Source organism: Monodelphis domestica, chromosome 5, assembly GCF_027887165.1.
Source record: "Monodelphis domestica isolate mMonDom1 chromosome 5, mMonDom1.pri, whole genome shotgun sequence".
Lineage (NCBI taxonomy): Eukaryota > Metazoa > Chordata > Mammalia > Didelphimorphia > Didelphidae > Monodelphis > Monodelphis domestica.
This window is the reverse complement of record NC_077231.1, coordinates 260,451,241-260,474,865: the sequence shown is the minus strand read 5'-3', so window position 1 is coordinate 260,474,865 and position 23,625 is coordinate 260,451,241. Positions and strand designations below refer to the sequence as shown.

The 23,625-nt window shown below is 37.0% G+C and overlaps 1 protein-coding gene and 1 long non-coding RNA gene across 3 annotated transcripts in view; one reads left to right on the top strand and one right to left on the bottom strand.

The window, feature by feature from the left end:
* The window catches only part of PRTFDC1 (phosphoribosyl transferase domain containing 1), a 104,043-nt gene that overhangs the window by 33,916 nt on the left and 46,502 nt on the right, over nucleotides 1–23,625 (bottom strand). The window lies entirely within an intron of this gene.
* Nucleotides 1,287–18,648, top strand: LOC103097821 (uncharacterized). The gene is made up of 2 exons (XR_473419.3): nucleotides 1,287–1,422; nucleotides 18,082–18,648. It is a non-coding gene; the product is annotated as an uncharacterized LOC103097821 (long non-coding RNA).

The following is a 23,625-nucleotide window of genomic DNA, read 5'->3' as shown; positions in this document are numbered from 1 at the left end:
AGTCATTCCCTAGTTGATAGGCATTCTCTCTATTTCCAATTCTTAGCAGTCACAAAAAGGGCTACTATAGATATTTTTTTCACATGTAAAAATTAAATTGGTATCTAGTAATAAAAATATTATATTTTTGAGGTTTATTAAGGATTATTAGAAATCAAGGAACAAAGAAGATACAAATAAAAACCACGTGCCCATGACTGATTAGCCAATTCAGAATCCCCATGCTTAGCTTACTTACTACATCATTGCAATGGAGCAGAAGACAACATGGGAGGCATTACTGCCAGTTAAATAACAATTGTGATCTTGCCAACCTGGAGACTCAGGTGAGATTATAGGGAATTCTGGGAAACACCAAGGACTTCTGGGGATTGAAGTCTGGGGTTCAAAATCCCTATTTATATATATATATATATATATATATATATACCCCCCTGTGATCCTATTGGGAAACCAGTTTCCCCAAAAGAATCATGGAAACATAATCAACTTAAAGATTGCAATAATTTGTAGATAAGAGGAAAAGAGAACAAAACCAATGATTACCAATGATTTTTTTTTGTTTATTCTTTTGATAATTGACTCACATGCCTCATAACTAAACCTTGCATTCTGAATTGAACTGGGTGTTTCTCAACACCTTCTTCAGGGGGGATTGTATTTTCATAAAATCCAAGATTTAAATTTTTTGTTCGAGAAAGATCTTCAGGGAAGAAGCTTGCTAACTCCTAAAATCCAGAGAATGAACTGTTTGCAGAAAGATACCAAAACCCTTACACTACAGGAAGATTCAGAATCAACCTTGGGGTGCAGTTGATTGAACTGAAGGCTGGTTGAACATTTATTTTGAATGTACACTCTTATGCCAAAAGGGGACTAACCCCTAATTGGTTTTTGTCAATGCACGCAACAAAACATTGGTTTTGCTGTCTCTCTATCTTCTACTTCCCCCTTATCTTTAACTATTGTAGTTTTCCTCTTAGAAGGTAAAATTTTGAATACACCTGCAGTTAGAAATTTTTGGGGTGCAGGACGCTTATATTTAATGATCAATTGGGGAGACTAATCCCCCAATCATCATCAGGGGGATTGTGATTTTTAGATTTCCCCCATCTTGCTTAGTCTAGCACCCAGGAATGTACACAGCCACACTACACCGGCATGTGCTAGCAAGTGACAAATCAGAAACAACTGACTGTCACCTGGGCTGTCCTAAGCCAAGCTTGAGCCACCATTGGCACATGTGAGACACAGGAAGTGATGTAGAGAACTGCCTTTGGAGTTCTCATCACTTCCTGTAGAGAGGACTGAGTGACAGTTTGATCCTGAAACTAAAGCCTGAAGGATCTCCCTCAGACAACTTCCTTGAGATGGTCAAGTGTTGAGTGATAAGAACTGACTCCCCTTTTCCTTGACTCTCAGGTGAGGCCCCCTTGGCCAAGGCCTTGAACTCCTTCCCGGCTCAGCCTGAGCCAGTGTAGTTTAAATTAACTCTTTTCCCTCTCTCTCTCTCTCTCTCTCTTAATTTCTTCCTCCTGTTGTAATTAGATAACCATGAAATTCCATTCTGACTTGAATGTTTCATTTAGGATTTAAGAAATTAAATCTTTGGCAACCAATAATTTTTACATTCAGTCTCAACCCTAAATTTACCCCTTATACACATATCCTTTCTTTCCCTTATTCTTTGATTTCTTTGGGGGGGGATTTGTTTGTGGTATTGCTGGATCAAATAGTATGTACAGTTTTATAGTCCTCTGGAAATAATTCCAAATTGTTCTCCAGAATGGTTGGTTCATTTCACAACTCTACCACCAATGCATTAGTGTTCCTATTTTTCTATATCTCCTCTAGTATTTGTCATTTGCCTTTGCTGTCATGTTAGCTAATCTGATAAGTTTGAGGTGGTTCTCAGAGTTGTTTTAATTTGCATTTCACTAATCAATGGTGATTTAGAGCTTTGATTTCTTCTTCTGAAAAATGCCTATTCATACTCTTTGACTATTTATCAATTGGGGAATGGCTCTAATTTTTACAAATTTTGGCTCAGTTCCCTATATATTTGAGAAATGATGCCTTTATCAGGTAAACTTGTTGAAAAAAATTTCCCCTACTCTCCTATTCATCTTCCAATTATAATTGCATTGTCTTCATTTATGTGAGATGTTTAAATTTCATATAATCAAGTTATCTACTTTACTTTCCACAATCATTTATATCTCATTGTTAACTTTAAAAAGTTAAAATATGTTCCTTCTTTCAATGGACTTTAACTGTAACTAATATTAACACAATGCTATAGTAGAAAGAGTACTAGATCAGTGTCATAGAACCTGATTTTTAATGCTAGCTTAAATCTTAAGAAAATCATTTAACCATTTAGGAGGCACCTAGGTTCATTCCCTTGGTCTGATACAATAAACTTAACAACTAAAAAAAACCCAACTTTTCATATGTAATATATGCTTTGGCTGAATTCACTAGTTTTATATGGTTTGAAATTGAATTCATAAGATTTGGACACATTTTCTTTAATTCTTCAAAAAACTCCTCATTGCATCAGCTATGAAGCATACTTTGACAAATAGTCCATTTGTCCAAATATAGCCTTAATTATAGTTAATAGATTTTCAATAGATTTTAATCAGGTAAGGTTCCAGGCCACTCAGAAATGTAAAAAAGGAAGGAAGGAAGGAAGGAAGGAAGGAAGGAAGGAAGGAAGAGGATGAAAGGGAGGGAAAGAGGAAGAAGGAAGATTACTGCTAATCATTACTATACAGAAAAAAAAATCTTTTCACAGGCAAGCCAATAGAAAGACAAGTACTAAAAATTGGGTCCATAATCATTCAGTCAACAAACACTTATTCTAAGGTAGCCTAGTGTTGGCAGAAGTATACATTCATGGCCAATGTTGTCACAAAGTGAAAAATATGAATACTCTGTTCCAAGTAATTGAAACATAACTGTATTTATGCAACCTTGGTCAAGTTGCTTAGCCAATTCCTTTGAACTTCAGTTTGTTCATGTAAAATGGAGAAAAATGCATATACAATTTAGCTCAAAGGGTCATTCTGTAGAAAGTATTTTATAAGCTTTTAAGCACTATAGAAATGAAGAGTACAAGTCTAGGATCATTTCTCTGTCTTAAAAACATATCTTTATACTTATGATAAAAGTGGATAATATCGCCTCTCAGAGCAATGCAAAATTCTGCTCTACTTTTCCTGAGTTGTGGGGTCAGGAGAAAAGGGTAGAAATAATTAACTGTTTAAATTTAAAAGACTGGCCCTTGGGTGATTTGGAATAAAAATAAAAGATAATGAACTGTGTCAATGTATGCCTTTAGGTATTTTTTAATTAGTTATGTAACAAGAATTTAAAAGTAAGGTTTCCATTAATAACTAAGAACTAATGTAAGATATAAGGCATCTATATACTTATATAACAGAAGTAGCTATGCAGCTGGGTATAGTGAAAAAATTTGGAGTCAAGGGACCTAGTTTCAGAATTGAGACCTGTGGGATCCCAACAGTCATGTGACCTTGGGCAAGTAACTTAATCTCACTAAGACTCAGTTTCCTCATCTGTAAAAAAATGGGCAAAATATATTATTTAACTCAATGTTTTTGTTCTTTGTCAGTCTTAAGATCATATAGACATGGGAGTTGTTTGAAAAAACTAGTTAATATTTGCCAAATCCTTGTGAAATTGATGGGATGTAAATATTTCCCTCTCTTCCAAGTATTTTGTTACTGGCAGAATTAGAAATAGAAATCAGAGTTTTGCTTTACCTAATAAAACCACAATGAATCAATGAAACATTCTGGTGACACTTGCTTTTAGTTGGGTTGTTCTGTATAGCTGTATAATCTGATCAAATCATATCCTCTCTGGATTTCAGTCACTTCCTATTTGTATGAGTTTGAATGAGCTGCATCACTTTTCAGGGACTCATGTTCCTCATCTGAAACATAGAGGGGTTTGGTACAGAGGACTGCTGAATTCCCAGACAATGCAAGGGTTCTTTTAATCTGAATCTGTTGAAGTAATCTACTTTTTATTATAGACAGACAGACAGACAGACAGACAGACAGATAGATAGATAGATAGATAGAAAGATAAATAGACAGAGTCAGACAGACAGATAGATGTACAGAAAGATAAATAGACAGCCAGACAGGTAGATAGATAAAGAGATATCACAACATAAGCAACACTTTATACTACCATGGGAGTCAGAATAATAAAATCGTGAGCCAAAAGAATGGCCCAGAGAGATGAATTAATTCATCAAAGATCACATGGATAGCAAGTGGCAATGCCAGGCTTTGAACCAAGGTCCTTTAGATATCAGTGCTCTGCCCAGTGCATCCCAATGCTATATAACTATTCTGATCAAACTTTTAGAATTAAACTAAATAAGTGAATAGAATATTTACACTCTTTGAGCCAGAAATCACCAGTGCCTAGACTCCAAGGAGGTAGAAGACAAAAATGTGAGTTCCATATACATAAAAGTATTCATTGCAACACTTTTTGTAATAGCAAAGAACTGAAAACAAAATAATATTCATCAACTATTTCATGGTTTCAAATCAAGCAGAAACTGGGCACTAAGTCACACATTAATATATCTACAGAATGCATAATGACTTAGAAAACCATAAATTACCATCATCTGCTTCATTGCTTTTTTATTTATTTTGTTAAATATTTCCCAATTACATTTTAACATAGTTGGGTGGCACTCAGGAGTGCTGTTCAGCAGTGCAACTACTCACACATGTTTGGTATCTCTGAACTATATATTATGTCAAACAAATTCTGGCAAATGGACAATGGACATAATAAATATTGCTGAACAGTCAAAAATGATGATATGAAGAATTTAGAAAAGCACAGGAAAAACTGTCTGAACTAGTGTAGGTTGTAGTAATCAGAAGCAGAAAAATATATGACAATTACAACAGTGTAAAGGTAAGAACAAAAATATGAAACTGAATACAGTATAATTATAATCAGCACTCAGGCCAGTAGTGGAAATGACCCTCCCTCTCTTCTCTACAGAGGTGAGTAAATAAAGGTGTGGAACACAGCATGTACTGCCCAACTTCATCAATGTGTTGCTTAGTTTTGTTTGATAGCTTCCCTGCCCCAATTCTTTGGTATTCTTTTTCCTAAGGGATGGCTCACTGTTAGAGAAGGAAGAAGGCTATATTTGGAAATAAAGGTGATATGCAGACAAAAGATAGCACAATTGAAAATAAAAAAATGAAAAATGAATTAATGACTAAAGTAACAGAACAACAAAAACTTTGCCCCAGTTTCCTCATCTATAAAATGGGGTGGGGTAAGGTTGGACTAGATTACCTCTGAGGTCTCTCCTAACTCTAGTGTGATCATCCTAATTCTTGGCTTCATTAATCAGAGTTCTTAGGCATAGCACATAGATGAGAAGAAAAGCACTCATTCATGTGAAAAGCCAGAATGAAGAAAGGTAAAAAATATGGAAAAGTTTAAAATCTGTCATCTGTTGTATCAGCTTTCAGGTTTAAATTTTTACCTAAAAGTCTTTGACAGAACCATTAGATTATGAGTAATATTCAAAAAAGGTAAGAAATTAGAATTTTAAAGTCACCTTTATTTATAATTATTATTTTTTTTAATTTTGAGCTCTAAATTCTCTTCCTCTCACCCTTGCCTCTTCCACACACTAAGAAGGCAAGCAAATTATATCAATTATACATATGAAAACATGTAAAACATGTTTCCATATTAGCCACATTACAAAAAAGAAAAAGAAAATTATACTTCACTTTGCACTTAGAGTTCATCAGTTCTCTCTTTGGAGGTAGCATTTGTTTATCTTGAGTCCTTTGGAATTGTCTTGGATCACTGAATTGATCAGAATAGCTAAGCTTTTCACAATTGAGCATCATTACAACATTGCTATGTACAAAGATTTCCTGCTTTTTCTCACTTTACTTTGCATTAGTTCACATAGGTCTTATCATATTTTTAATGAAACCAGCCCTTCGTTTCTTACAGCACAATAATACTCCAATACAATTATATGCCTTAACTTTGTTCAGTCATTCCCTGGTTGATTAGTATTCCCTCAGTTTCCAATACTTTGCCACCAAAAAAAGGGCTAGTAAAAGTATTTTTGTGTATAAAGGCCATTTTCTTCTATCTCTTTGGTATACAGAGCTAGTAGTAGTATTGCTGGATTGAGGAGTTGCACATTTTTATAGCCCTTTGGTCATAGTTCCAAATTGTTCTCTAGAATGCTTGTACTATGGTGTTCATGACTCAACCAACAGTTTATTACTATATCTATTTCCCCTCATCAGTTCTAGCACCTGTCATTTCTGATAGGTGTGAGGCAGTACCTCAGAGTTGGTTTAATTTGAATTTTTCTAATAATCATTTAAAGCATTTTTTCACATCACTATAGACAGCTTTGATTTCTTCTTTTGAAAATTGCCTGTTCGTATCCTTTAACTATTTATCAAATGGGAAATGGCTTGTAATTTTTATAAACTTGACTCAGTTCCCTACATATTTAAGAAATGAGGACTTTATAAGAGAAACTTTTTGTAAAATTTTTTCATGTTGCTCCATTGTCTATGGTCCTTTTTTTTTAGCAAAATGTAATTTCCCTGATTATTTTTTAAATTACGTTTATTTCTGCTTTTGCTTCATCTGAGACCATGATTGCTATCCCTGCTTTTTTTACTTCATCTGAAGCAAAACAGATTCTGCTTCAATCCTTTATTTTTATATCTCTGTATATTTTTGTTTCAAGTGTGTTTCCTGTAAACAACGTGGTTGGATTCTGGTTTCTAATCCATTTTGTTATCTGCTTCCATTTTATGGGTTAGCTCATCCCATTCACATTCATAGTTATGATTACTAACTATAATTTAATTACTAACTATAATATAATAATATACCAACCATCCTATTTTTTCTGTTTATCCTTCCTTTTATTCTGTCCTTTCAGAGTCTGTTTTGCTTCTGACCACCTACTCCCTTAATCTGCCCTCTTTTTTTTTTTAATCATTTTCCTGTCCCATATTTCTTGTCCTCCTCCCCTCTTATTTGCTATTGGGTAAGAAAGATTTCTATACTCAATTGAATATGTATATCCATATACATTCTTACTCTGTGAAACAATTCCAATCAGAGTGAGCTTGAGCATTATCTGCCCCATTTCATTCCCCTTTCTACTCTAAAAGTTATTCCTTCCATATCTCCTTTCTTTTTTTAAAAACCCTTACCTTCTGCCTTAGAATCAATACTATGTATTGGTTTCAAGGCAGAAGAGTGGTAAGGGCTAGGCACTGGGGGTAAAGTGACTTGCCCAGGGTCACACAGCTAGGAATTATCTGAGGTCAGATTTTAATTTAGAACCTCCCCTCTCTAGACTGGGCTAGACTGAGCCACCCACTTGCCCCCAGAAATTATTTTCCTGATTAAGTTTTGTGCTCCTCTTATCATTTGACCTATTCCTTTTTTAAAAAGTTCTTTGTTTCAGTGAATTTTTGTGCTTTTTTTTTTATCATTAGACCAATTCTGTTAGTGCTTTTTTCTTTAGTATTTTTTCTGCCTCTTTTCCATGCTGTTAATTCCCATTTTCACAATTTTCTTGCATCATTCATTTCTTTTCCCAATTTTACCTCTACCACTCATCTCTTTCTTTAACTCTTTCAGGAACTTTTGTTGGACTTAGATCCAATTATCATTTTTTTCTTTGATGCTTTGCTTGTGGCTATTTTTACCTTTGTTATCTTCTAGATTCTTCTTGGTCTTTCCTACCAGCAAAGTAGATTTTTATTGTCAAGTTCTTTTGTTGTTGTTTGCTCATTTTTTCCATCCTATTTCTTGACTTTGAACTTTATGTTACTATCCTAAGTTTCACGCTTTTTCATGATGTTTTTTCCAGAGCTAGTTCTGAGAGTCTGTAAGTTTTTGGTGCTTCCAAGGTGGTGCTCTCCTGGTCTGCTCTCTGGCCATTACCCAGGACAGCCCCCTTTCCTCTGAAGATGCAAGAGCTAGTGTTTCTCTTAGTCTTGGAACTACAACCAGGACCCATGCTCCCTTGTGACCAAAAAGAAGCACTCCTTTCCACTCTGTCACTCTGTCCTGCCCTGCAACACAGAATATATTTGGGCTGAAAGTTCCCCAAACTACTGCTGCTAACGCAGTTGCCTCTGAGATCCATCGTCTGTTTTCCTGATGCTTCAAGTTCCCTACCTCAGTGTCACAGACCTTTCCTGCTGACCTCTTAAGTTGTCTTAGGTTGGGAAAATAACTCACTTTGGCCTCTCATTAGTTCTGCTATTCCAACATTTGTTTTGAGGGGTTATTTTAAGGTTGTTTGGAGGAGAATGCTGGGAGAGTTCATCTAGGTTGCTAAATGTATTCTGCCATCCTGGCTCCCAAGTTACCTTAATTTTTTGAAATAAAAATGGATACTTTATTTGATATAGGAATGTTGATTGGTGGGAGAGGATTACCAATTCTTTCAAGATTAAATCATGTCTTCAGAACTGGGTGGGGCAACGAGCTATTAAATTTCCTCTTCTCTGGAGGCCAGGACTTGGAAGTAGTTGGAGGCTCCAAGTAAAATGAGTTGGGTGGTCTCAGGAAAATTTCTTGTAAACAGCATTGCTCATCTAAAAGTAGCACAAAACAATGCACATCTGTCTGCTCATATTGTACAAACAGAATCTGGTCTCTATTAGTGTTCCTCAGGACTAAATTGTTCTTTAATAAATGATTCTTTAATCGCAGCATACAGAAAGCTCAGGGACCCGACAGGAAATGAGATTGTGCAGCCTCAGATAGACAGTGCAGGGTAGAAGAGGAGTGAGATATCAGGATCATCACTTTAAAATGAAAGGGGCCTTAGAGGTCATTAGCCCAAACCTCTTATTTTTAAGAAAAGGACACTGACGTACAAAGCATTAAATACTTGCCCGTGGTCATAGAGGTAGTGAATTTTGGAGCTGGTTTTTGGACTTGGGCTTTCTGCTAAAGTCAGAGTTATCTTTCCACTATACTCAATCAATCAATAAAAATCAACCACTGAATGTAGACCAGCATTACATTTGATTTAGTGATTCATGATTCCTTCAGTAAAATGTCAAGTTAAACAACAATTAAGTGCCTTCTATGTGCCAGATGCTATGTATGTGAAATGGAAATAGCTTAGCTTTCAAAATGAGAAATTAGTTAAGAAACTCTTATAATGAGATTGCTGACTAACTTAGTAAGCAAGGATATGAGTAATCAACCTTTCAATCGGCTGGAAGATGAGACCAATTTCTGGTCTGGCTTTCCAGAAGACATGGAGCTAGATGGAAGAATTCTTTGGAAAATACAGAGAAGAGGTGAAGTCTGAAGTGTTGATTTAGTAGTCTTGCGCAATATTTTTATGTTTTGATGGTTTAAAGTCTGAAAATCTTGGAAGAGAATAAATCAAACTATTAATGAGCATTTGTTAAGTTCCTACTATGTGCTAAACATGCTGGTAAGCACTAGGAATTCAAAGACAAAAAAAACCTGTTCTTGTAATCATGGGGCTTGTTTTTCATCAGAGGAGACAACATGCACATTTTGAATCACAGACTCTATCTATCTATCTATCTATCTATCTATCTATCTATCTATCTATCTATCTATCTATTCATTCTCTATCTCTCATCTATCTTGCTATCTTTCTGTCTGTCTATCTTTCTATCTATCTGTCTATGTTTCCCTGTCTGTCCATTCTCTCTCTCTCTTATCTATTATCTATCTATCTATCTATCTATCTATCTATCTATCTATCTATCTATCTATCTATCTGTCTGTCTGTTTGTCTGTCTGCCTGTCTGTCTTTCTGTCTGTCTATCTGTTTCCCTCTGTCTGTCCATTCTCTCTCTCTCATCTATCTATCTATCTATCTATCTATCTATCTATCTATCTATCTATCTATTCATTCTCTATCTCTCATCTATCTTGCTATCTTTCTGTCTGTCTATCTTTCTATCTATCTGTCTATGTTTCCCTCTGTCTGTCCATTTTCTCTCTCTCATCTATCTATTATCTATCTATCTATCTATCTATCTATCTATCTATCTATCTATCTATCTGTCTGTCTGTCTGTCTGTCTGTCTGTCTGTCTGTCTGTCTGTCTGTCTGTCTGTCTATCTATCTATCTATCTATCTATCTATCTATCTATCTATCTATCTATCTAGAGTCTTCCAGAGTCACACAGCTAGATAAGAGTCTCAGAGTCTTTCTGACTCTGGGCCTGGCATTCTATTCACTTCACCATTTAGCTGCCCCACTTGGGGAGCAAAATTGCCTTACAACTTGGATCACTGTGATGATTTTACTAAATTTTGAGTACATTGCAGGTACTCAAAATTTTTTTCTGGAAACAATATAAATTCAAGAAATATGTTGTTCAGTCATTTTCAGTAATATCTGGTTCTTTGTGACTTCATTTTAAGGTATTCATGGCAGAGATACTGCAGTACTTTGCCATTTCGTTCTTTAGCTCATTTTACAGGTGAAGAAACTGAGGCAAACTGGGTTAAGTGACTTGTCCACATTCACACAGCCAGTAAGTGTCTAAGGCCAGATTTGAATTCAGGAACATAAGTCTTCATGATTCCAGCCCCTGCACTCTATTCACTTTGCCACCTAGCTGCCCATTCAACAAATACTTAATATAGTACTTTAAAAGTCAATTTGACATTATAGATTGTCAGGTAGTTAAAATAGCACTGAATATGGAGCCAGAGGACCTGATTTCAAATCAAAGCTGCTATAGGGAAGCAATATGGTCTGCCAGGAAGACTATGGGGTTTGGAGTCAGAAGACCTGAGTTCAAATCCTTGGTCACCAATTTGGCTTCAGCTTCCTCATCTATCTATAAAATGAGTGGATTAGGTCAAATAACCTCCAAGGTTCTTTCCAGATATATGATATCAAATATATGATCCTACTTAATTGTGTGATCTTGGACAAATCACTTACTCGCTAAGGGGCTTGGTCTTCTCATGGAAAATGGAAAAATAGAAAGTATTGACTCTAGAGTCCAAGGAATTGGGTTCAAATATCATCTCTAATGTATGCCAACTTTATAACTTCTGGCAAGTTATTTAATATCAGTGGTCCACAGTTTCCTACTCTGTAAGATGAGGGGCTTAGGCTAGTCAATCTGAAGATTTTAGATCTAAATTGGACACTATGATTAGATGATAGTTACTTCAAACTCTAAATCCTGTAACTCTTTCCCAAATGTCCTATTGAAAAGAAAATCTGCATCCTCACATATGATTCACTCCCTACCAGGACCAAAATGACTAAGAACCTCAGGACTCCATGTTCTCCAGTATTTCCACCATTGAAATCAATATATTTTTCATACTCACTGAAAAAATATTGACTTTTTTTTAACTTTTAAATCACTCTCACTTCCAAATAAATTCCTCTTTCTACCCTCCCTAGAGAGATATCCCTTGTATGAAAGAATAAAAAAAAGGAGAAAGAAAAAGCAGCTCAGTGAAACTAATGAATGTATGACCCAAGTCTGACTGGGTGGGCAGTGGTCCACACCAAAGTCCTTATGTCTGCAAAGAAAGGAGGGAGGTGCATTTTCTCATCTCTTCTAGGGGCTTCTTTCATCACTGTAATTACATAGCATTCAGTCTCATTTACTTTTTCCTTTCCATTTACATGGTGGTAAGCAGAAAACAACATATTTTTATAGCAAGCCCCAAACATCTGTCAGAAATGGTATTCAATTCCAATTCCATTCACGAATGCTTTGATTAAACTACTTCTTACAAAAACCTCTGGCCTTGCTTTCTTCACTTATTATTACATGCTTCTCCTAAATGTTGTTCTTTTCTTCTCTTTTGCCCAAATTGATCATGTGCTATTCTTTTTCCCACATAAGCATCAAAAGAAATCTTATGCCTCATTTAACTTTAGGATGAATGCTTGTAAATATTTACTCTCTGTAGCCAATTAGATGATGTAGCAGTGACTTAGCATATACATACCTTTTGAGTTCATGGAACATGACTTTGGAGGATTTCATGATAGATCCTTGATTCTGATTAATTCACTGGCACACAGATTGCAAATGCATACAATACACATCTTCCTGGAAGGTGTGCAGATGAGAGAAGCATTCCTTACTACCACACCAGAATTTTGGATTACACAGTACTGTTATTTATGGAGCCCACTCATTGGGTCAGTTTTGACTAATACCAGCAAAAATGGCATGCACTAAGGCTATATGATTTAAATGGCACAACTGTTTCCTAACAGCATTTGTATGTTGGGAGCAGATGAGGGAACCACTCAACTTTACTATACCTGGGCATTTAGTTGCCACCGGGAAGTAACATCTACCAAAACACTGTTTATATGGAATCCACAGTGAGAGTTAAAAATAAATACAGCCTGCCCGATTTTACAGAGTAGATATATATTGGGAAAAGAATCTTACATGAACTTTAAAAACAGTTCACTAGGAAAGTACCCAAACTAATAAAACCAGTTGTGTTTTTTTTTTCCTTTAATGAGCTCATCTTTTTGGCTAGACAGATACACAGGTAAATCTATAGATTTTGAGATATCACCAGTTCTTTTATTATCTCGTCATCAAAAGAACATCATCTTCCTTGAGGCACCAAGGAAGAGTGACTTCATTTAATATGGAAAGCTTGGCTTTGCTGATGGCAACTTTGTGAAAGCAGGAAAGGCCATGGATTCCAAATGTGGAAAAGTCTACAAAAGGGGGATTTTGGATGGGGTTTTCCCAGATGGAGTTGAGGGAAAGGAAAGGAACTGGGAACTAGGATGCTTAATTATATGTATTAGTTGGCTTCTCGTTTGGGCAGCAAACATGTATAGAGTACCAACTACATAAAAATATGCTCATTGCTAAGATAATAAGATGTGATCCATGTCCCCAAGTGAGGGAGGTATGTACAAATATAATTATGCCAAGAGGTCTAATGTGATAATAGGGGTAAAAATAAAATTATATGGGAGATCAGAAAAGGGAGAAATCACTTCTGATTCAGAGAAATCAGAGAAAATTTGATAGACTAGATAATGTTTTAGCTGGTTCTTACAGAATGAAGCAGGCTCTCAACAAATTGAGGAAGAAGGGGAGGGAATAGTTGAGGAGGGATGAAGGGGCTTGAAGGTGGGAAAATATTGGCTATATATTGGGGGAAAATGTCATTAGATATGGCTATAGCAAAAGTGATGTAAAGGGGATTATGAAAGAATCAAGAGAACTGGAGAATTGGACATGACACCTTAGTGGCTATCTAGTCCAACCTATAGCCAAGAGGAATAATGTACTTGACAGATCTCCACAAAGACTCTTGAGGAAGTCCACTCATCTTTGGGAGAGCTCTAAATGCTGGGAAGTTTGATTATTGTGAAACTCTCTTCTACTGTTTCTGGTTCTAACTCTGAAGCCTATCAAGCCTACTAATCTCTCCTCCACAAGACAACCCTTTAAATATTTGAAGGTAGCTATCATATCCTCCACCACATCTCATCTTCAGAAGGTGGTCATCCAGTTGTTTTTCAGGCATCCTTGATTCTTTGTGACCCAATTTGGGGTTTTCTTCACAAAGACACTGGAGTAGTTTGCCATTTCCTTCTCCAGCTCATTTTATAGATGAGGAAACTGAGCAATCAGGGTTAAATGATTTACCTAGCTAGGAAGTGTCCGAGGACAGATCGGAACTCAGGAAGATGAAACTTTGAGTCCAGCCTATCACACTATCCACTGTGCTACCTAGCTGGCCCATCTCTAGACTAAACATGACCAATTTCTTCAATTGATCCTTGAGATTCTTGCTTATCTTAGTTGCTCACCTCTACACACTCTCCAGCTTATCAGTGTTCTTAAACCATGGTATCTAGACCCAAACACAGTACTCCAGGAGACAAAGGCTGAATACATAGGACTAGCATTCTTGAACTTGGATTTCCTGATGACCAGTTTTCTTTGTGATACATCATGTGGCAAGAATGCTTCTATAAATTTATTTATGATAGCCAGCACTCTTCCTTTTAGAATCAGTGCATCCGGGTCTTAAAAGTACACAACAGAATTGTTGATGATCTCATACTAAATTTAGATAAGGAGAAAAATGGAGAAAAAATATGAGTGGCAGTATTCTTTATTTAGAACCACTAAGGAAGAAAGAGAAAATCATTCTTCATTAAGTTGATATTTATAAGCTGTAGTGAGCATTCATAGAATTACAGATTCAGAGTTTGGAAGGGCTTTTAAGAGATTATCTTGTCCAACCCCTCCCCCCCCCCCCCATTTTATGGATGTAGAAATGGATTCCCAAGAGGTGATGTGATTTGCCCAAGGTCCTGAAGATGGCAAAATCATGGATTCAAATTCAGGTCCTTTGACTCTACGGCCAACATTTTTCCTCCACACCAGCATTTTGGACTCTTTGAGCAACAAATGATATGGGAAATGAGTAAAAAACAATTTTGTAAAACCTTAAGATCATCTCAACCTCACAACAGAAATCAAAATATATGACTAGATACTATGATCATAATTTATATGGTACTTTCAGTTTTTCAAAATGCTTTTGTAGACCTAATCTCATTTGATCCTGGGAATAAGCCTGTGAGGTAAGGACAATGGCTAATCTATCCCTATTTGCAGATGAGGAAACTGATGCCCAGAGAGGTTCAGTGACTTGCCCTAATAGTTATATAATCAATAAGCGCCAGAGGTGATGTTTGAATCCAGCCCTCTCCTGACTACAAGTGCAACATTTCTTTCTCTATGCCATTCTGTACAATGAGGGACAGCAGAAACAAAAAATGCTTCCCTATTTTTCTATTTGGTGTGTTCTCCTGCTGAGGAGACATATATCATCGAGTGGTTTAGTCAATCATTTATAAATCTGACTGGTATTTAACTCACCATGAACTCTATCACACTTTCTAACATAGTACCATGAAAGATAATATGGTTCAAGTAAATGTTTAACAACTGACTTTCTGAGAAAAATAGATGTATGTATAACACACTTTTAGGTTTGCACATCCTTCTAGTTCTCCTTTTTTTTGCACTTCCTCCCCCTTTACACTTCTCTTAAAGCAAGGTGCCCTGGAAATAATACCAATTCGGTTGTTAGAATATCTGACTCTGATTCTTACCATATAAATGATTAATAACTTTGAGCCTCAGTTTCTTCCCCAGTAAAATAATGGTATTAGATTAGATGATCTCTGAGACCTTCCAGTTCTAGATTTATGGGAACAAACAATTAGGAAACAAACTTTTAATTTATGCAAGCTTGCAACATTTGGACACCTTCCCTCAGTGCACCCAATTCCTATAATTCCATTTATATTAATCAATACCAGATTCTCTTTGGAACCCTGAACATTAAAAGGAAAACAAAAACATTGCTCTATTAGTTGGTTAAGGCAATGTAAACGTTTGCTTCTTGGGAGGTCTCCCACTCCTTTGATTTTTAATTCCAAGGAAAACCAAAATAAGGCATGAAGAGGTAGACCACTTGGACTACTTTATATCAGTCTTGGCTTTGCTGCCTGATTTCCTTTAAGACTTGTGTGTGGCTCCATACTTATTTTCCATGGTGAGGCTGGTAAACGAAGCAGGAGACTTCAATGCCAGGAACTCCGGATACAAATCTTGGCACTGTTGCCGAGCCCTTATGTAACCTCAGACAAGTTGCCCAACTTCTTTGTGACTGGATTTCCCCCATCAGCTTTTGCTACTGTTCCACAGGTAGGATGGCCCGCTTGCTCTGGCAAGCCCACAGAAAGTTAATACCTCAGGCATTTCTTAGAATCTCCAGCTAAGAAAGAGGAGAGATAAAATGCATCCTAATTACAAAGACTATTTAAGAGTCTGAAAGAATAACCTGGTGATTGGCTAAGATAATACCTGACATTTTGAATAGCACTTTAGTCTTCAAAGGGCTTTTCTATCCTCTGACAATTCTGGTTATCAATCTAGTAAACGAAGCTCAAAGAAGGAAACAGATCCCTAAGACAGTCCTGCCAGGCCAGCTAATTTATGTGGCTGATTTTTCTAGATGTTTATTTTTAGAAGCAAAAAGAAAAACAAACAGGTAGAACAGAAGTTGTTTATAAAGATTGGAAATGAATATTTTATTTGTGGGGATTCACTTAAAGACTGTATTTAAACAGGAAGAGGCATTTTCCTGGGCTTGTCTCTAAGAAATGATATCATTTCATGAGCAATATGTCGGGAATAGTAGCTTGAAAGAATATGGACTTCTTGAGTTTAGAAAAGTTGGTCTCCAAGTTGACTCTTGAACAATGAAGCCTGCATGCCACATTTGTCTCTGAATCACCATTGACTCTTGGAAATGTGTCCAGTCTTCTGACATCATTCCAAGCCACATGCCCCAGGAATCCCTAAAAAAGCTCTTTGCAAAACAGGATTTCATCTCCTTGATGAATTTGCATAAAATTCCCAACCCTGACACACACACTGACACTGTGACTAGGTTATTCGTTCTCTCATGGCTCCAAGCAGCTCTCAATGACTTCCAGTTGCAGAGGAGGTACCCATCTGTACTGATAGAGAATGGTCCTCACTGGGAATTCCCTATAAGCAATGAAATAATGGGTCCAGTCCATTATTGCTGTTCAGTCATTTTTGATCATGTCTGGCTCTTCGTAACCCCATTTGGGGTTTTCTTGGCAGAAATATTGGAATAGTTTGGCATTTCCTTCTCCGACTCATTTTCTTTTTCTTTCTTTCTTTAAACCCTTACTGGGTATTGGTTCCAAGGCAGAAGAGTGGTAAGGGTTGGGCAATGGGAGTCAAGTGACTTGCCCAGGGTCACACAGCTAGGAAGTATCTGAGGCCAGATTTGAACTTAGGACCTCCCATCTCTAGGCTGGGCTTTCAATTCACTGAGCTACCCAGCTGCCCCTTCCAACTCATTTTCTTGATGAAGAACCGAGGCCAGAAGGGTTGAGTGATTTGTCCAGGTCCCTATCCAAAGTTCTATAAATTTACAATTTGTGGCAAGGCCATGACTTAAAATTTCTCTATTGTTAAGTGCCTTATTGGCACTCTTCTTTCCATATTGGTAGAGATTCCTCAGCGAGGAGTAAAGAAACCATTATACCTTGTATTTCTTTATAAAAACCCACGATTTTAGAAATGAGGTATCTGAAACTCAAAGAGACCAGAATTTGAACTCCTCCCTTGTGACTTTAAATCTCTACACCATGCTGCCTCATGACAGAGGCAATGTGGAAAGAGCTTCCCATTTGTTGTAGGAGAATGAGAGTTAAAATCCCATTCCTGATCCCATACTCCCCTGCACAAGTCACGTAACTTCTATAGCGTTAATACCTTATAATATAAATCTCCGAGGAAGGAATTGGATTAGATAACTTCTGGGTCATCTCCCAGCTCTAAATCTGTGACCCTAGGAGACTAATAAAAAATAAACAGGACACACTGAAAGGGAGTTTCCTTCTTGGCATCAGATCTATAGGAATAGGTAGAATGAGTGGCGATGAATGCATGCATAGCAAGTAATAATCATAAAAAATTTCATATATATCTATTTATATTTAAATACAAAAAAAAGAATATAGATAAAGATACTTTTTAGGAGAAATGATGAGGGTGTAGTCCGGCTGACACATAACTGCTTCCTGGCAGCAACGTAAGAGTCGTTTTATTTCTGCTCTTTGACATTATACTCCTCGCATCCTACCCAGTATGTCTCATTGCTACACCCACGCATTTTGCATTTACATTCATATTCTCTTCCTGAACATAAATCAGTGCCCAGCTCCAGCACTGAGCTAGGACAGGGGTGTGGTGGCTTGTCTTGGGTACATATTCCCCCAGGGAGCTGGAATCATGCTCCTCAGGTCTTTTCAATCTCTGCTGCAGGGTGGGAGGCGAGTCACCCAGTGGGAGAAGGGTGAAGGGGGTGTGTGCCCTGAACAGCCTGGGTTCACTTTCACATCCTGACCTCTTCCTGCAGATCTTCTTCAGGAAAGAGGAGAGTCCTGAAGGATGAGGAGGTGCAGGAGAACGTGGGATGGAGGAAGACTGTCCATTGCTGGCCAGGCGCTCCCCAGACCGCCCCAGTTGGTCCCTGGTGCTGGCATCTTGGCACCAAAGCAGACCATCAGTTTTTCTTGGAGCACAGAGAGCCCCCGGATCTTCGCCTGGCTTCTTCTCTGAATGCTACGGCTCACCTTCCACTTGGCCATCAGCCTGGGTCTACTTGGCTGAGTTTGTTAGAATAAATTTGTTCCAAGATGAGAAATCTCTTCCTTAGTGCCCCAGTTACCCTTAATCTCTTCCATGGTAATAGGCTTGATCCTTGATTTAGAAATAGGGCGCAGAACCAGGAACATGAGTAGTGATTACAAAGAGTCAAGTTTAGTTTATATAATAGCAAAAAGCTATAAAAAAGTAGAGCTGTCCAATAGTGGACTAGACTGCCTCAGGAGGCTGTGGACTCCCCCTGATTGGGGAGGTTCCAAGCAAAGGGTGAATGACCACTTGTTGGGTATGTGGAAATATTCATTTTTGAGCTTGATAATACATGTATAACCCAGATTGAATTGCTTGTCAACTCTGGGGGGAGAGAGGGAAGAAGGGAGGGAGACGATACAAATGATAGAACTTTGGAAAACTTATGTGGATTTTTGTTATTAAAATAAAACAAAGACTAAAACATTAAAAATAATAAAATCTCTCCAGATTAAAAAACAAAACAAAATGAATGCTCTATGATTCTCTGGTGTAACTGAAGACATAACATTCTGTTGCTTCTAGTTTAGCTTCCCTCTAATTAATCTTATAATGTTCCTCTCTGAAATTTGCTTACTGAGTTGATTCTTGCTGCAATCCCCCATTTGAATGAATTATCTTTCGAGTCATCATGTCTCCCCTTGGACCATGGATCTCAGAACTCACAGCAACAAGTCAGCATGGGAGATCTTCAGACTTAACCCAATCTTACAGGAGCCTTCTACCTAATGGACCTGAACCTGTAATGACTAGAACTACTACCCCAGAAACTCTCTTTGGTTCATTGTCTATATACTTCATGCTGCTTCTTGGGCTCAGTATATCTCATTCCAATTTTAGCCAAAAAGAAAAGCTCTTGGGTCTAAGTGGTGGGGGTGCCTGTGATCTTGTCAAGACCCCAAAATGTTGCTCTATCAACCTAGTCATTTTCCCACTATACCTGGAGGAAGAGAGGAAATTTCTTCCATTTTCCAGTCATGAAAATGGATAAAAGTAAAGGTAATTTGTCACTCATTAAATGAACCATGATCAGAATCTAGATCTCTGGCTTGGATATCCAACTTTCTATTCACTGGAATAAATGGCCCTCACGGTAAGGCACATATGGGATGCACAGATGGGATGTTTATATCTGGTAAACAGTTGAATTACTCTGATGCCATCTTTTTATTTTTCTTCTATTCTCATATATGTGATAAAACAGAAAAAAGAAAAACAAGGCTATACTATACCTATCAACTTTGCCAAATAACTGTGATTCAAAAGGTGACTCAAAGGTTAACTTTCAGACATTTCTTGGTATTTTCTAGAATGTCAGCTAGTGAATTTGATTCTATGGAAAATAAAAACAAATCCAAGATTTCCACTGACATCTCTTTCAAAGGGATGATTGTTATTACTACTAAGACTTTTAATCATACACAAGTTTTGTTTATGGCTAGTCACTTTGGTTACTAGTTTTTTCTCCCCAAAATTTTCCACTTTAGATTAGAGATATTAGATTAGTTTAAAATTGTAGATATCATTCTTTCTACTGACTAATTAACTGGGTTGAAGATGTTTAAGCACCAAATTACTATATATATATATATATGCATATATATTTATTCCAAGGATTTGCTAGTCACAGAAGAAGCCAAATTGCATTTTGGGGGACTGAATGATGTATTGAAATTAATGTTGTCTATGGAGTAAGAAGATCTGGCTTCAACTTTTGGCTGTGCCCCTTGCTATCTCTGTGACCTTGGAGAACTCACTTCCTCTGAAACCCAGTATCCTCATCTGTAAAATAAGGGAATGGACTACGATCTAATTCTCCCAGTTGAAAATTCGGCTCCAACCTATGGTTCCTTACCTCATTGAATAACTGTGTCCAAAGCAGCAATATAGTGGCATATATAGATGGTAGCAGTGACATAATGGATGGAGAGTTGGCCACAGAACAAGAAAGATCTGAGTTCAACTTTCTGCTGTTGATACTGACTGGGTGACCCTGGTCAAGTCCCTTAACCTTTATAGTACTCTAGGAAAATCTTTATAACTTGCAGAGCAGGTGCCAAGTTACATTGTTAGGGGGAAGGGTTTCCCTACCTGGATAGAATCACAGATTAAAAAGAAAAATGCAGCATTTTGGCACAGTTACTTACATGGAAATGGAGGCAAAGATATCACTTTGAGTGATGTTTAAGTGCAAGTAGTGATGAGAAATCTTTAAATTGTAATTACATAGATAAAGGGGAGAATGTCTAGGATTATCTGTTAGCTTGGATACTGGCATGGCCCTGGATTTTGAAGCATAAGATTATCACAGAACTATATTTTAATTAAATAATTCACTAGTTACAATTATAAAAGTCATATCTTGCATGTATATAGAGCTTTAGAGATTTAAAATGATTTTCATAAAGATGATCTCATCTGATCCTTCCACTATCACTGTGAGATTGACACAATAAATGTTGTTCTCATTTTACAGATATGGAAACTGAGCGATTAACACAGTAGTAGAGCCAGGAATAGATTTCCAGATCTGACTTCTAATTTAGTGCCTCTTTCCCGAAACCATATAATTCTTGAGCAATAGGAAGATCTGGCATTTCTTTCAATAAGAAAGCATATATCTATCACTTCAGAGAGTTTCATGTTTTATTGAGCTGGGTAGAAAAATCTTCCCTTTACTTGACTTACTGCTGAAATGACTGATGAAACTGTGGAGTCACATTGCTTCAGACATAGCATCTAGAACTCTGAAAATAATAGTTCTTATTGTTTGCTCTTTTGGACTAAAAAATGCAAATAAAAACATTTCTACTAGAAGTATTCTAACTACTATAAACATAAAACAATCTAATAAAAGAAAATTCCATTCTAGAGCAATTGTGACAAAATTTCATGACCTTTGCTCTAAGAGTTTATGATTTTCAGTGCAACTTCTTTATAGTGTTTTCCAAGGGACCAAGTGTTTCAGACATCAGATGTGGGAAAATTTTACATGAGGGCAACACTGATTTCTGGGACTTGGTCCAATCCTTAAAAAAAATGAATGGTGAATGGGGTTTGTTATGATGAAGTTCCACTCAATATTGCTCCACCCACACTATATTCTCTATCTCAAAAAGGACTGAGAACTCTCCAAAGGGACACAGTGTGCTTTACATACCCTGGTTAATATTTAAATCTTCCTTAGTAATTTATACATTTTTATTGCCATCTCAAATGAGGGAAAAGTTATATTTGTTACTGCATGTTTTAAATGTCTATTAAGTATATTTAATAACCAAGGTGGGCTAAAACTGTGGAGGAAGGTACCAAAGCATGATGGAGACAGTGTTGCATGGTGGATAGAGTTAGCCTTTGAATCAGAACAACCTGGGGTCAAAGCTGGTCCCCAACACAGACTGGCCCATGGGCTATCACTTAGCTTCTTACTTCTCACATAAGATTCAGAAGAATTGCCAATTTCCAATGATAGAAGGAATTTCCTTGACCAAGAGCTTTCTAACAAGATGAAATCACAGGTTTAGACTGTCTGTATTTAAGTATATATATGAATATATATGGGGAAATTGCTTAATTATCCTGTTTGCCTCAGTTTCCTCTTCAGTAAAAAGAGCTAAAGAAGAAAATGGCACACTATTCCAGTATCTTTGCCAAGAAAATCCATAATGGAGTGAAGTCAGATGCAATTGAAATAAACAAACAACAAAAAACAAATATATAGTATCATGAAATTTTAGAGATGGAGAGATAGAAGAGACCTCAAAGATCATATAATCCAGGAGATGGTTCTTAACCTGGGTCCCTAGGCTTATTTTTTTAAAATATATTTTTGTAACTATTTAATGATTGGCTTTCTTTGTAACTTTCTGTGTTTTATGCATTTAAAAAACATTATTCTGTGAAGGTATTATTGGGCTTCACCAGGCTGCTAGAGGCATCCAAGATACACAAATAAAGGTCAGGGGCCCCTCATTTAAATCAACCTTATTTTAAAAATGTTGCCCAGAGTTGAAGTGACTTGCTCAAGGATGGAATGGGGTGAGCTCATTTGTTTCCTGAGTGCTTCTTTGCCACCCTTTCCTCACTTGGTAGTTGTGATAGGGTGGGTAGAAACAAGGAAGATTATTTCGATTAGTTAGCACCTCTTCAATTAATCTCCTGGCTTTAGCCACTTAGCTGGGAACAGAAGCAAAGCTGGTCTAGAGGTGGGAGAAAAGGAGAAGGTCAGCAACTCAACTGTAAAAATCCCATCTGGGAATTTCAATGAAACTAGCCTCCTATGGCTTGGCTCTGCAGAAAAGTAATGGCATAAATTCAGGTCATTAAAAAACAAAGAAAAAAAACAACCAAAACCTCTGCAACATGCCTGGAAGGCATCCCTTTTCTCTTCCAGTGAGTTCTGGACATATCTTATCCTGAAAAAGGAAGGTATATTTTTGTTATGAACATGAAAATTTGAAATCTTGACTTGGCACTAAATTTGAATGTCCAGATTTCTTGTTCCAAGTTTTCTTCTCTCCCACCGAAAATCATCACACTTCCCCATACCTCCTCTGCCCCACTTCTTGCTGAAAATAGCAGAGCTTTTTGTTAGCTTCAGGAGTAGCTAAAGGAGAGAAGTTATTATTATTATTATAATTATAAGATCCTTGAGGGCAGGGACTGTCTTTTGTCTCTTTGTATCCTCAGCATTTAGCACAGTGCCTGTCCTATTGTAGATGTTTAATAATTGAATAGATTGAAATGAATGCTTAGTAGCTAGCATTGATACAATGCTTTCAGGATTTCAAAGCACTTCACATATGCTATCTCTTTTGATCCTTACAACAATCCTGGGAGATTAGTACTATTATTATCCCCATTTTATAGATGAGGAAACTAAGGCTGATACAGGTTAAGTGACCCCTTAGTCCAGGGTCCCCCAGGTAACAAATGTCTAAGGTGGGTTTCAATTTTAGGTCTTGGGGACTCTAAATTCAACCCTCTTTCTACTAAGGGACTTAGTCACTGTTTATCAGTTAGGCATGTAAATCCCATGAAGCCAGAGGGAGGCAGTGTACCTTAATGGCATTGTTGGTCCTCTGAGTGGATCAATTTTAAGAAGAAATCTTGTCTTCCACCTCTCAGAATCTTTTTGCATCCAGTTATGCAGAAGATAGAAAAGACTTTGGGGGAAGGCAGTGCTTCCCATTTTACATGTAACTGGCCTGAGCCCAGATGGTGTTAGCCTTTCCTCTTGTACCAAAGGCAAGGTCAGGACCCAGAG